The 15795-nt window shown below is 34.8% G+C and overlaps 1 protein-coding gene and 1 pseudogene across 3 annotated transcripts in view; one reads left to right on the top strand and one right to left on the bottom strand.

The window, feature by feature from the left end:
* Nucleotides 1-15795, top strand: part of LOC145278837 (uncharacterized) — a 331556-nt gene that overhangs the window by 230707 nt on the left and 85054 nt on the right. The gene's annotated exons all lie outside the window — the stretch shown is intronic.
* On the bottom strand, nucleotides 7078-7210 carry LOC145284422 (U2 spliceosomal RNA; annotated as a pseudogene).

The raw sequence follows: 15795 nt of genomic DNA, 5'->3' as shown, positions 1-15795 counted from the left end.
TTGTTTATGCATATATATCATATAGATTTATTAAATTGCAATCTTTGTTTTCAAATACTAAAAATTTTATATTTGAAGTTAACCTTTTAAAATCATAAAATTTAAATACCTAAATATATATGCTCCACACACCTTTGCTCAAAAAGATACTCAAGCAAATGAATTTTCACGGATTTGTTCGTTTCATGCCTTGATTGAATGGCGAAAAATCGAGAAGAAATATAATTTTAAAAAATAAAAAAATAAATAAAAACTGGTATAAGTCCAACATGAACAAGTTTCTGATGAGCCGTTCCACTTAAGTTAATAAATTTACCGAACTTCCATTACTATCGATTACTATATTGTCCTTTTGACTACTCTACACTCTTTAACCCTTATCCTTGAGTGGCCTATCGGCCTTTGTAAAAAAAAAAAAAAATTTACAATATTATACAGAACATACTTTTTAGGGTTTCATTCGTTGGGAAATATTTTTAGTTCACGCGTTGATGTTAAAACTTCCTTGTTTTGAGGAGGGAGAGGTAAAGCGAATTTTAATTGGAGAATGAAAGCTTATGGCTATTAGAGTCATTTGCGTTTTAGTGTTCATAGGAATCACTCTGCGATGATGTTCATTCTTGTTGCATGTTTCGAGAACATTATAAACTTCTATGAGACCAAAATAATTTTTTCCCTCGATTTTATTTTATTTTTACATTAATATCAATTAAGTATCACGCATTAAAAAAAAAAGTGCTTTCTAAAATTTTCAGACGTGAGTCAGTTTCCTGTGTAAATAGATTGTAAATTGACAAGAATCCAAGATAAGCCTCCCCCTCCCAAATAACACGTACCACGTGATATCATCCAACTTCCTTTATCTATCAGATAATAAAAACACTAAAAGCAGCACATTCTTTTTTAAATGATTAAATAAAAACTACACAAAAAATTTTAAGTTACAAAATCCATTTGTCGTTTTTCATAGTATTGCCATATCGCTTATATTCGTATTATTTTGAATTCTTCGAAGTACCGTTCTTAGATGTCATTTTCACAACGGTTCGGTCGATGTAACCGCCGACCTTCTTCAAGTGAATCTTGTCGAACTCTAGAATGTTTCCGTCGAACTCTGGAATTCGGACAGAATTTCGAACGGAACCCTTTATTTACTTCACGAGGGTAGCTTGTTCTTGTTCTGTCAGCCATGTCTGGTTAGAAACCACAAATTTATTGCATGGCTAGTTTTTCAAAGTATTGCCATGATGATGGTTGCACCGTCTTGTCAAACGAGTGCCACTCCCTCAGACACTCTATGTCCATGAGCCCAAAAATGACTTCCATCGCCACAGGACTGTTTTAATAGACAAATGCCTGAGGGAGTATCTATACACAGATAATGTTACAGTCTTAGCTTTGTACGACAGCTAAGTCTCTCTCTCGGTTCAAAATGTTGAGATCCAACAAAAAGCAAGAGCAAGATAGCCAGCAAAAAGTTAAACTGCAGACCAGCTTAATGCGGGTACTGCTCTCCCGCTTTATGTTTTTTTAAATCAGAGATTTGCTTCTCATAAAAAGGTTGCCTTCACAACGGCTTACAGGAGCCCTCTCCACCCCAACACACACATACATACACACAAACACACACGGTGCTAGTTGGTCGTGGACCCCGAAAAAGGGTTCATTCGCCCTTCGGAAGGTCTTGTTTTTAATCCTTCAAAGAGACTAGCCACTCTCCTCACCAAACAAGTCTGGTGGGGGAACCAGTTTAATCGCCGGTGACCCGATCATGAGGCAGGTAGTACTGGGTTACACGGTACCAGTTGCATATGATATGACCTGACACATATGACCTTGCCATATATATATATATATATATATATATATATATATATATATATATATATATATATATATATATATATATATATATATACCCAAAACCTCTGGCCTTGATGGAGGGGAGACTAAAACTTGCTGCAATGGTTTCAAATAATCTGAAATAGCAGCAAGGGGAGACTTGATCCCAAATATTTCTCAGATGTTATATCTTACCTCTTTTGGAAATAGGGTACGATAGTGAAGATATCCAGCATCAAATAATCCTTAGCCACTGTGAAATTTACTTTATGTATGAAAATCAAGAAATATTTGGGATCAAGTCTCCCCTTGCTGTTATTTCAGATCATTTGAAACCATAGCAGCAAGTTTTAGAGGTTTGGGGGAAATATCAGATATTTTGTAATTCATATGCAAAACTAGGAAAAAAAATGAGTATGATTGAAACATTTTATGGCTGTAAAAAGTGCCAAAAATAAGCTTTGGATTATGGATGACTCTCTTCATGTGCGACCTTAAGGGCAAATGTCGCATAGCCTACTACACAATTCGGGTCATTACCTTTCCATTGAGTCTTCATTTGTTAGATTCTGATTGAAACTCATAAAAGTGAAAAATAGGTGGTGTATCTATGTATATCATTCAAACACTACCGTATTTTAATATATGGCTAAGTGTTAGTTTTACTAATTTGGAACTGTTTTATTTTGCGACCAAATTCCAAAGAATTTTTTACAATTCATAGATCATTTTCTCAGCTATATTTTGAAATAAAAAAATGTCGATTTTTGTTCATTAAAACAAAAGTTATAATAAAATTACTGATGTTCAAAAGTCCTCCCAATTAGTAAGGAACGTGAGAAATGGTTTCTTCTGATTAGCTGTTGGTTACCATAGCAACTTTTTCAACATTGACACTTTAGAAACGATTTTTTTCTGATTGGCTGTTGGTTACTATGGCAACTTTTTTGTCGTCGTCACCTCCATAAATAATAGCGGAATGTCGCTCGGATGCCATCTTATTTGGGTTATATAGAGAGCGTTAACAAAAGTGATACTCTTGCCGTGCTAGAGCTGATAATATTTCGCTCACGATGTCGCCCATTAATTCCGTTTGTCTCTTTTTTGTGTCCCTTCTTTCTGTTTATTTATTCTATTACGTCTTTTTATGTTTTTCTTTGGTCAATTTAAGGAGTTGGTAATAACTTTTTATGCGTACGATATTGAACACAAAAAGAAAATGTTATTTCAAAGCAAAGCCTGGAAAAATCATGGATTACATAAAAAAAATGCGAGCATGAAAGTAATATGGTTAAGATTAAACTTAGAAAAGTAAAAAAAAAATATAATAAATTTATAACTTAAAATATTGCAGTATTAAGAATTTATATATAATGTTAAATTAGGTTTTTAAAAAACTCTTAAGGCTGCAATATTTTAAGTTATAAATTTATTATATTTTTACTAGAATATCTTGTCTTTTTCTTTTCCAGTTTTAACAACTAGCCCTTTTACTTTTCTACGCTTAATCTTAACCATATTACTTTTCATGCTCCCATTTTTCTCTGTAATACTGATAACCAAATTGAATATTGAAACGCTCATATCTTTGGGACGAAAGTACATGAATATTTGCAGGCTTTTTGAAGACTATAATACTATTCTATGGTTAAAATTTTATGACGATTGGAAAAAAGAACCAATATTTTCAAACCAATATCTGTGCCTAAATCAAAACGTAGATTCCATGAACAAAGCTTCTTTCTTAGAAGTGCACGCCTATGGAACTCTCTTCCGTTTGCCTGTTTCCCACCTGACTACAACTTGGATGTCTCCAAGTCCAACATAAACAAATTTCTGATGAATCACCCCCATAAGTAATGACACTTTATCAAATTTCCAACACTAAGGATTACAACGATACTATCCCATTGATTACTGTACATGCAATAACCCTTATCCCCGAGTGACTTCCGGGCCTTTATAAGTTATGACCTCCGTGTAAAAAAAAAGTATGCCCAAATTTACCTACATTTGTATATATAATATCCTGCAGGCCAGCTTCACTTTTGATGTTTCCGTTATCTCCCCTGTGGCCTTGCTAAGCTGCTAATATATATATAGTGTACAGAAAGTTGTTAGACGAGACAAGTCATTAGTACCGTCGGTTTCAAGCCCGATGATTAGGACCGTTTTAGATATTCATATCAAGATCTTTTCAGCCTATACTCATCTATTTTATAACCGGAAGTGGATATATATATATATATATATATATATATATATATATATATATATATATATATATATATATAGCTCACGAGTTCACGTTTAACTCTCGTTTTGTTTAATCCACCCTCCACCCCCGTTTATTTATCGGGTGATAATGACTTCATTAACTTTAAAATTTGAATTATTTTAATTTTAAAATCTAATGATTGAAAATATATAAAATTTGTTATATGTATATATATATATATATATATATATATATATATATATATATATATATATAACGATTTTAATTTTAAACCAATTTAATTTAAAAATCAAATTTTTTTATATATAAAAATTCAAACATAATTTGTATCAATATCGATTTAAAACGTAAAATTTAATTTAATTATATCGAATTACGTTTAAAAATTCCCAAACAGGTTTAAAATTGTATTTAAAATTTTCAACTCTTTCAAGGTTTGGGGAAGTGAGTATTTATCTAGGATTTTCCTAGTATATTAACACTATTATATTGTTCCTATAGTTTTAAAATTGAAACAGATTGTAAATTACATGATTTACATGATATGATTTCTAAAAATTTATATAATACAATAATTTAAAATCTATAATACAATAACGATTAAAATCCAATTTTACCGACTAAAAGCAATTTTAGTATTTACAAGTTTACTAAAGGGTTTTTTTTTTACATATATATATATATATATATATATATATATATATATATATATATATATATATAATCAAAATCTAAGTTTTGTCTTTTTCACTGACCCAGTTTATTAGGATTGCTTTCCTTCTATGTATACAATTTTTCAAAGATTCACTCCTCACATTTAAACATCTTATTTCTGGGTCATGAATTGTCCGGAGGATCTGGTATTTTTCCACATTACAGAGCGAGCATTGACTTAATTCCGGGGCATATGCTGGTTTGTGCTCGATTTTTCTCCATTTCATGGAAAAAGGTGTAATTTTTCTTTAAGCTCCCACACCCGGGTTGGCTAATGCTGTATTTATCCTTGTTTTAGCTCTAAAGGAGCTGATGTATGCATAGTATCTTTGTTTAAATGGGCCTTGTGTCATACCTATATAAGAACAGTCTGCGTTATCTATCTTTCTAGGTTCCTTAGATATGATCGAATTGATTGATGTTACTGTTGAGTAACTAACTTTTACATATTTCTATTAAAAATTTTATGCAGTTTGTGTTTTTCTGCAAAAATTCTTATCATGAAGTCTAAGAAAAAAATGTCCTACTCTAGTTTTTGTATTCAATGAGAACGGAGGTAAAAACCAAATTATCTTCCGTCTCTTATTTCGTTTTTTATTTTCTTTTTTATTCTGAGTCTGTTGAAATTTTATGTTTTCCCTGAGCCCAGATGTAGATTCGAAAAAGTTGTCAAAAATCAAATATATAACAAATAAATATTATGAAAGGCAAAATAAGTTACTCCTCTACCTATCTTCAAAAGATTTTAGTGGTTTTACTCACTTAAAAACGTGGAATCTTTCGAAAATCATTCAGCGTTTATCGATATATTTCAAAAAGAAAAATGGCGGCTTGCTCGCTGTTGAATACGGTAAGTTTAGAAAAATGAGGTGAAACTAAATAATTATACAAAATACTGTTAGAACTCATCGAATATATGTCTGTCTATGTCACGATAACATATACTGAGTGAGTTTCTAAATGTATTTTGTATAATTATTTAGTTTGAACGCATTCTCCTAAACTTACCGTATTCAACAGCGAGCAATTTTCTTTTTAATTATATCGATAAATACTGTAAGATTTTTGAAAGATTCCATGCTTTAAAGTGAGTAAAATCACTAAAAACCTTTGCAGGTAGGTAGAGGAGTAATTTATTTTGCCTTTCATAACATTTACTCTTTTTTTTTACACGGTGGTCACCACTTATCAAGGCCCGGAAGCCACTCAGGGATACGGCTTATTGCAAGTACAGTACGTTAGTGTGGAGATTTAATGAAGTGTTTACTTAAGAGGGCGGTTCATTAGGAATTTGTTTATGTTTGACTTGAAGATATCCAGGTTGTAATCAGGTGGGAAGCAGGCAGACGGAACAGAGTTCGTTCGTTATATATTTGATTTTTGACAGCTTTTTCGAATCTATGTGTATAGTAAGGCAAACCTAATTACCCTTATACCCGGTTGTCCTCCTGCACAGAGAGACCTGAGACACTCGGAGGTAGTGTCTAGTAGGCATTCAAGTTCTCTCCAGTATGTGTGTGAGTGCATGTTTTGTTACATGTGTTTATTTGCACGGTGAAAGAGGGGGCTACAAATGTCGTGTGTGTGGGTTATCGTCTGCATGGTGTTTTCAAGCCCCCGACAGAAGTGTAAAATTTCTTATCAGTAAGATTTTTAAAGTCCAAGTTCATAGCGCTCAGATTATTCCTTTATGCGTCCTCTAACAAAACTGCTGCCCCCCCCTCTCTCTCCTCAACCCAAGTGTCTGAAATCGGATTTCAATAATTAGCAACCAGTCGACGACTTTCACATTAACATATTATTCAAATCCTGACGCCATGGGAAATACAGACATTTTCCTCCTTTGTGCGAATATATATATATATATATATATATATATATATATATATATATATATATATATATATATATATATATATATATATATATAGAGAGAGAGAGAGAGAGAGAGAGAGAGAGATGGATGTTTTTATTTGTTTTTGTTAGCGATACTTTTTGAATAAATTCAATTATTCATACGAAATTGCATTTTTACCTAAATGCGAGTTGGGAATAATTTTCCCTTTGACCAATTTGGTACCCCCTTAAATGGGGAGCGGCATATATATTATTTTTAAAATATAATTATCCAGTGACACGTGCTTCGTCGTCTACGACTCATCAGAGTGGCTGAATCTAGCGGGACTCGAAATCGGGAGCCCCATGATAAGAAGCCTAGTACCTATTTACAATGCCTCCCCACGCGACAGATTTAGACACCAGGGTCGTTTTTTAACGTGGAGAAAAGGTACAAAAATAAAAATTGTCTCGGTCGTGAAGGATTTCTCCTCCACTGAAAGAGAACGAGAAATGGAAGTGCGGCATCTGAAGAACAGATACTACACTTTGATCTTGGCCAAAAGGCCAAAAATATATATGGCAATTAAGCTACACAGAATATTCCGCCTGACGAATCCTAGCATGGGTGAAACGCGGAATATTCTGTGTAGCTTAATTGCCATTGCCATATACATTTTTATAACTTACTACCTAGCTCTACCTATGTATTGAGCACTATTGAAGTAAATACTTAAAGTTTACGCATAAAATTATACTTTCGTATATTAATTTATGTGATTTAATGAAGTAGTCATATACATACATATATATATATAAATATATATATATATATATATATATAAGTGAAAGTGTCTGTGTGTCTGTGTATCTGTGTGTCTGTGTACATTTCCCTATGCAATAACTCTGTCAATTTTTAGTCTACAGACTCGAAATTTGATATACAGGTTACTGAGATTTGGGAAAATCGGTGTGATCGGTTTTTGGCCAGAAATTTGACGATTAAGGAGTCAAAGTTCAACGATTTGACCTTTGAAAACTCTACCAAACTCCTCCGACAATTTTGGGTCTATACACTTGAAATTTTAGATATAGGTTCATTGGACATGGATCTAACGTAATAACTTAATTTGAGCCAAAACAATAAATGATAAGGGGTCGTAATAGGGGTCAAAGTTTTAAAAAATTAACCACTTTTTTTTTTTGCTCAACATACATCTCAAAATACCCGGGCAACGCCGGGCACCCATGCTAGTATATATATATAAGTGAACGTGTCTGTGTGTCTGTGTGTGTACATTTCCCAACGCAATAACTCTCTCAATTTTAAGTCTACAGACTCGAAATTTGATATACCGGGTACTGAGATGTGGGAAAATCTTTGTAATTCGTTTTCGGCCAGAAATTTCGCTGTTAAGGGGTCAAGGTTTAACGATTTGACCTTTGAGAACTCTACCAAACTCCTCCGACAATTTTGGGTCTAAACACTTGAAATTTCAGATATAGGTTCCTTGGACATGGATCTAACTTAATAACTTGAGTTTAGTCCTAAACAATAACTGTTAAAGGGTTATAATAGGGGTCAAAGTTAAAAAAAAAAAATTTAACTCTGCGATCTCTACCAAATTACTCAGACAATTTCTGGTCAAAACATTTGAAATTTGACATAAAGGGTATTCAGAGATAGAGCAAGCTTTTTAACCGGTTTGTGTCGAAAATTTTTAGTTACCAATATATAAATGTATGTATGTATGTATGTATGTATGTATGTATGTATGTATGTATGCATGTATGTTTGCATCTCTGCCTAAAACGTTCGACAGAGGTCACGGATTTTGACAAGATCAGTATCGTTTTGAAACTCGACCCTTCAGACGACAAATATCGAAAAATTGGCTAAAAACATTAATTTCTTCACCTTCAACTGCCACTTTTCTACAGGGGGTGGTCGCTTTTTTCGCCGATATTTTCGAGTCATCCTCTCCTTTCGATTGTCTAGCCTTTATTAAAACCTACGTCACTTCCGGCTTGGCGGTAATCGTAACAGCAAAGACGTCAGGTTTTTCCCCGTTATTTTCCTCCTTTGCGGTACGGGTTCGAGCCTGCCTTCCTACCGCCACTTTTTTTTTCTCAACATACACCTCCAAACACCCTGGCAACGCCGGGCACCCATGCTAATATATATATATATATATATATATATATATATATATATATATATATATATATATATATATATATATATATATATATACGCCCTTCTTAACTCTGTTCTGTGGAGGATAATAAACGGATTGGCTTATCGCCATGAAAGGAAAAGGAATGTTGGCTATGCGAAAGAATAAAACTCACTATAAAAGATGCACGCGTTAGCAGGGGTGAGGAGTTCTAAATTGTGTTCCCCAATTCTATGTACACCAATCCCGTTTTTTTTATGGGTACGTAAGGGGTCGTTTCCCTTTTTAAATATTAATATGTTTAAGACACTTTATACTCATCTAGAGTTGGCGTCTTCCGGTAGTTTACAGTCAGCTGCTTGGAAACGACGAACACTCACCGTCATTCGACTCAAGAAAACGTCGAAATATTATTAGTTTAATTTTTTTTTTTTTTTTTCAAGAAAATTGTATCAAATTAATTGTTTTTAAGTTTTTTAGACACAAATATTTAAAGAACTGAACGAAAAATGTATATTTTGCCTGGAAAGTATGCAAATTTCTTCTTTTCTTTTCTTTTTCAAGTTTCTATCATCTGCTGACCGCTCATCGCTGGTTGGCGTACGAAACCCTTCTAATAAATCTGAAATTAGGTTTTTCGTTAACCTCACTTAACTCTTTAACGCTAAATAATTAACTATTTAGGATATTCTCACAAGCTCGACTGAGCTCCAATCTTTGGTTCCTTCTTGTAAATCATTTTCAGTAATAACTCTCCTTTAAAACCACAACTTGAAATATTTTATTATATTCCTCTGTGTACCTAGGGGAACTTTCATGAACAGATTTTATTTCCAAGACTTTCCTTTTGTGAAACATATTACGAGGGAACTGCTTCCATGAACACTACAACATAGTCATCTTCAAATCTAGTGTTAACAAATACTTGTCATAAATCTTAATCATAAGTAATCAAGTAACTCTTCCGCTTACCATAAAGGCTGGGAGAATATCTCTCTCGGCATTATGCACACTCGTCGTGGCAGTCGGACTGACGTATAACATTTTCTTTGTTGTAGTTGCTTTTCTGTTCAGTATATTTTATTTACACTAAATACCGAGTTGTGTCTTTCTTCCAGATTCTTACCGGTCCACATTCCTCACATTCTATGAGCGTTTCTTCTGACAAATGGGAAAAATTGCTGTTTTTTTTTTTTTTTTAGCTTATTAGACTGTCTGGGGTGATTTCCATTAAAAAATCTTTATTAAACTGACAATGTATCCATCTCATCTAAAACCAAGCTTCTATCTTTACGTCATCAACGTTCTGATCCCCATCTGGCATCAATTAAAATGAATGGCTCTCGTGTTGGGGAGGCCTCAAGTTTTGACAGGCTTCTGGGCTTGACCTTTACTCCTGATCTTAAATGGAATACGTACATCAAATCTGTTGCCAAGGCCGCTGGAAAAATGGTGGGATCCTTCTATCGATCCAGTAGATATTTCACTGCTGATGCAATTCTCCATCTATATAAGAGCCAGATACGTCCAAGGATGGAATACTGTTGCAATATATGGGCAGGAGCTGCTGGAAAAGACTTGTCCTGCCTTGATAGGGTTCAAAATAGACTTCGTGGCCTGGTGGGAGATGTCCTTTTCTCTTCGCTGCAACCTCTATCTCACAGAAGAGATGTTGCGAGTTTGTCTCTGCTTTATCGTTATTTTCATGGAAAGTGTTCGACTGAGCTTCAATCTATGGTCCCTCCTCGCCAAACTTTCACAAGGAACACTAGACTAGCTGAAAACATTATCAATAATTTTCCCCACTCTTTATCTGTACCTAAACCTAAATATAAATTCCATGATCAAAGCTTCTTTCTTAGAACTACACGCCTGTGGAATTGTCTTCCGTTTTCCTGCTTTCCAGCTGTCTATAATATGGTTGTCTTCAAGTTCAACGTGAACAAGTTTCTGATGAGCCGTTCCACTTAAGTTAACAAAGTTACCGAACTTCCATTACTATCGATTACTATATTGTCCTTTTGACTACTCTACACTCTTTAACCCTTATCCTTGAGTGGCCTATCGGCCTTGATAAGTGGTGACGCCTATGTAAAATAAAAAATCTCATTAATCCTTATCATTGAATGGGTTTTGGCCTTGATAAGTGACGATTTGAAAATAACGGCTATACTTCCTAAACTAAACTGGCCCAATAAAGATCCAATAGATTTTTGTCAAATAGTTTTAATGGGATGACTTGCAAAGCACAGGCTGATATTCGACGAATTATTATGAAACTGGCAGGCTGCTCGACATTGTCCGGTCGTAATATACACTTAAATATATTTCAATTGATACATATTTCATATTTATTATTATAGAGCCATTTTCTTTTGATTATTATATTGTACCCAATATATAGTAATTATTTCAAACGTAAAAAAAAGTGATTTCGGTGTCATTAGTTAGAATTAAGACCAAAACATTTAGCGTTCCAGCCTAAGCGATTTTTAATCCATACATGTATATTTACGCATGCGCAGGACTAACAGGTTTAGTCGATTTACTTCAGCCAAGTTCAATTGTTTTTATTTCAAGTTTGACCTTTTAGAAACTATTTTTACTGATTAAAACCAAATCTAATTTGTTCCACATGTCCAAATCTCATGTATATCAAGTTTCAAGACCAAAATTAAAGTTTTTTTTCAGACCGTTTCGCACACACAAATAAGGTGACTTTTATTTATTTACACACACACACACACACACACACACACACACACACACACACATATATATATATATATATATATATATATATATATATATATATATATATATATATATATATGAAGAGAGAAAGGTGTATAGAAATATATGTGTGTGAGCTCGAATGGTTTCATCCTAAATGCTACGCAAATATGCAGAATGTAAAACTATGCATATATAGAACTGAGCGTGATGTTAAATGAAGCCAATTATCTAATAAAAACATAACAAATGAACAATTAATTAATGACTGAGTATATCAATTTCGTTTTAATAAGTTTTAAATAGAAAAGGTACACTTTTAGTATCAATATCAGTGCGACAAAAACCTCAACTTTATAGGTGTATATATAATAAAGGTAAAGGTGTATATATAATAAATGTAAATGTGTATGTATAATAAAGATAAAGTTATTTTATTTTTTATTTTTTTATTTATTTATTTATTTATTTTTGTTCTATGCTCAGCGAACATAATATGCTATGTACATCATAGGTAATAAAGATAAAACTATTAGGTGCGGACAAAAATGCCTGAAAAACTCAGGACTATGCTTAAAAACCCTTACAATCTTAAAATTGAATTAATTTAAAGTACCCCCTGGCCAACGTTTATATCTACTAGGTCATGTGCCTAAAAAAAGGAAGAAACTAGAGTGAATAGTACTGGAGAGATTCGGTTTATAAATCCCAAATATTCGAAATAACAATCGGAATGATTAACGCATCCAGTTCGAAATTCGCAGAAAGTTTTCAACAGTTTCATCTGAAGATGTCCGGAATGTACAGCGGTGGAAACGTTGTAAATATAACACAAATGGGGATTGAAATCCGAAATATATAAATAATGTAAATAACAATCTCATATCTTATTTGTATGATATCATGCTATACTGTTTATGATATCGTAAAAATAAAGCATTCTTACGATATCATCTGCACGCGTTTCCTATACAATTAAAACTATTGACGATATCATTTTTATTAAACAATTAAAATATTTTACGAAATCATTGAATAATATATCTTAATGAAAACTTGGAAGTAATACCTTTTACAATATTATTTTATTCGTGTGGTAAAATGAAAATAAAAAATTTATGATTATCACATATTTTTATTTTTTATGCTCATAATGATGATGATGATCATCATCATCATCGTCGTCATCATCATCTCAGAATATAATTTAGATTGATGAATTCGAGCTGCACCCATCATCATGCCATCTTATCGCTGGCCACATCCATCGCCACGCTGCGCACTGCACTAAACGACCTTAATATGATCTCGATAACACTGGTGTTCTATCAACTTTAGTCTGTTGGGTTAGGGTTAGCGACGGGGAGCAAACAGTCAGATAGAATGGCCGTCTTAACATACGATAGATGAAAGTGTTTTGTGTGGGGTGCAACTTGTGCACTCCCTCCTCCGGTAAACTGGTCGGAACGACGACGGAAGTTAAGCGATACAAAGTTCCACCAACTGGGGAGGTGTTACAACTTTGCAATCATCGTCGTCGAGAACTTTGATGATCACATGACCTGCATATGTATATGATCGAATATCGTTGACTTCTTCATCGATATGCGATCAGGTGCATGGCACTTAGCGGGAGTGTTCCTGCAGTGGCCATTGTAAATCATTCGACAGAAAAGAAAGGATAATAATCCCTTCGGTCGAGTTATGATGGTACCTATTTACAATGCCTCCCCACGGGACAGAGTTAGACACCAGGGTCGTTTTTTAACGTGGAGAAAGGGTACAAAAATTAAAATTGTCTCAGTCGTGAAGGATTTCTCCTCCACTGAAAGAGAACGAGAAATGGAAGTGCCGCATCTGAAGAACAGATACTACACTTTGAGGTATTTATTTGCTCCCCCACTGAGCAAATTAGGCACAAGGCCGATTTTTAATGTGAGGAGTGAAGGGGAAATGGGGACCAACTCCCCGGGGAGTAGAGGAGCTGGATAGTGACAATTGGTATGAAGGGTTGCCCCTACATTGACCAAGGCCTTATATGTGGGGTCGCCCCCACATATGGTCTTTGCTTGCAGTATGTATTTATTTGCTTCCCCACTGAGCAAATTAGGCACAAGGCCGTTTTTTAATATGGAGAGAGAGGAAGGGGGAAAGGGGACCAGCTCCCGATGGGTGGGAAATGGGAGCTGGATAGTAACTGTTGGTATGAAGGGTTGCCCCTACATTGACCAAGGTTTGATATGTTGAGTTACTCCCACATATGGTCTTTGCTTGCAGTATCTGCCGGAACAGATAGTATTTATTTGCTCCCCCACCAAGCAAATTAGGCACAAGGCCGATTTTTAATGTGAGGAGTGAAGGGAGGGGGAAGGGAAAAAGGGGACCAGCTCCCGAGAGGTGGGAAATGGGAGCTGGTTAAAGGTCAGGCATGTGGGGTTGCCCCCACATCTGGTCTTTGCTAGTCATAGCTTGCAGTATCTGCCGGAACAGATGGTATTTATTTGCTCCCCCACCGAGCAAATTAGGCACAAGGCCGATTTTTAATGTGAGGAGTGAAGGGAGGGGGAAGGGGAAAAGGGGACCAGCTCCCGAGAGGTGGGAAATGGGAGCTGGTTAATGGTCAGGCATGTGGGGTTGCCCCCACATCTGGTCTTTGCTAGTCATAGCTAGTCATAGCTTGCAGTATCTGCCGGAACAGATGGTATTTATTTGCTCCCCCACTGAGCAAATTAGGCACAAGGCCGTTTTTAATGTGAGGTAAAAACCAGCTCCCCTAAAAGGGGTCACTCTGGTTACCAAAAATAATAATTGTCCCAGTATAGAGGGTTTCCCCTCCATTGACTGGTACAAATTATCTTAAGTGCAGTATCTGCCGGAACAGATGGTATTTATTTGCTCCCCCACCGAGCAAATTAGGCACAAGGCCGTTTTTAATGTGAGGTAAAAACCAGCTCCCCTAAAAGGGGTCACTCTGGTTACCAAAAATAATAATTGTCCCAGTATAGAGGGTTTCCCCTCCATTGACTGGTACAAATTATCTTAAGTGCAGTATCTGCCGGAACAGATACTACACTTTGATCTTGGCCAAAAGGCCAAGTGGTAGCCAACTAGTGTTTCTTCTTTATTAGTGATTGTTAACGCCTGACTTTTATTCACTTTACGTTTGTTTTTATGTTTTATTTTGTTTTTGTTCTTTTTTGGGGGATATGTGTGTGTGTGTGTGTGTGTGTGTGTGTGTGTGTGTGTGTGTGTGTGTGTGTGTGTGTGTGTGTGTGTGTGTTCGTGCGTGTCTAAATTATAATTCCTTATAATTAGCTTTTCCCGGGAATAAAACATTCTCGGTCAAAATTAAACTTCTTAGAATTTATAGCAGATACTCGCTTGACCTTCTGTCTAAGTTCGCTATCTTGTTTGTATAAAACACTTTACACACTCGTCTAGCTACAACCACTATCAATAGTTTCTTCTTTCTCACCTTTATTTAAAACTAAACGAAAATTCCATTATCAAAGTTTCTTTCCTGGAACTATCCGTCTGTGAAACACATTACTACGGCGTCTCTTCTCAGCTGACTATAATATGGTTGTTTTCAAGTCCAATGTAAATAAATTCTAGTTGAGTCGTTTTTTTAATTCAAATTTCTGTCCAATCACCACAATCATTACCAATCATCACGGCATTGTTTCACCGTCCACCTGACACTCTTTTAACTCTTATCCTCGAATGGTATTTGACCCCTGATAAGTCGTAATACCGTAGTAAACGAATCAGTTTAACTTTATGTACAATCAGGGAAACATTTAAGTTGGCGTTGACAGATCTGGTTCTCCAAAGCTTGGTTTGTTATATCAGCATATTTTCAACGCCTGTATGTTAGTAATTCATATATTCCGATCTATTTTTCATAGAAGGTTCACACAATATGCATATTAGATACAAAGAATAATTGCACATTATATCTGATTTTAAAGTAAACAAGACACACCTTAGTCACAAAATCGTGTTCTGCGTGTCGTTCACGATTCCAAAGACATGTCAACATTTTAGAGCGACCGTTCTGTTTTCCATTAGTTGTTATACTTGCCGACATTCACATTGATATCATTCGAGAAAACAAAGAGCAGCTTTGAACCATCAGCGCCTTTGTCAGAATAAAGAATGGTTCGGGTCGGCCTCATGAGATTCACTGAGTATTTTGTAGTGCAGTTACGAGAACAACGAAAATGTAAGCAAAATCAAATATACAGCAAGTAA

The sequence above is a fragment of the Euprymna scolopes genome, chromosome 1 (assembly GCF_053919585.1).
Source record: "Euprymna scolopes isolate OS-2025 chromosome 1, ASM5391958v1, whole genome shotgun sequence".
NCBI classification, from domain to species: Eukaryota; Metazoa; Mollusca; class Cephalopoda; order Sepiida; family Sepiolidae; genus Euprymna; species Euprymna scolopes.
Note: the sequence above shows the minus strand (reverse complement) of the source record. Positions and strands in the feature narration are given on the sequence as shown.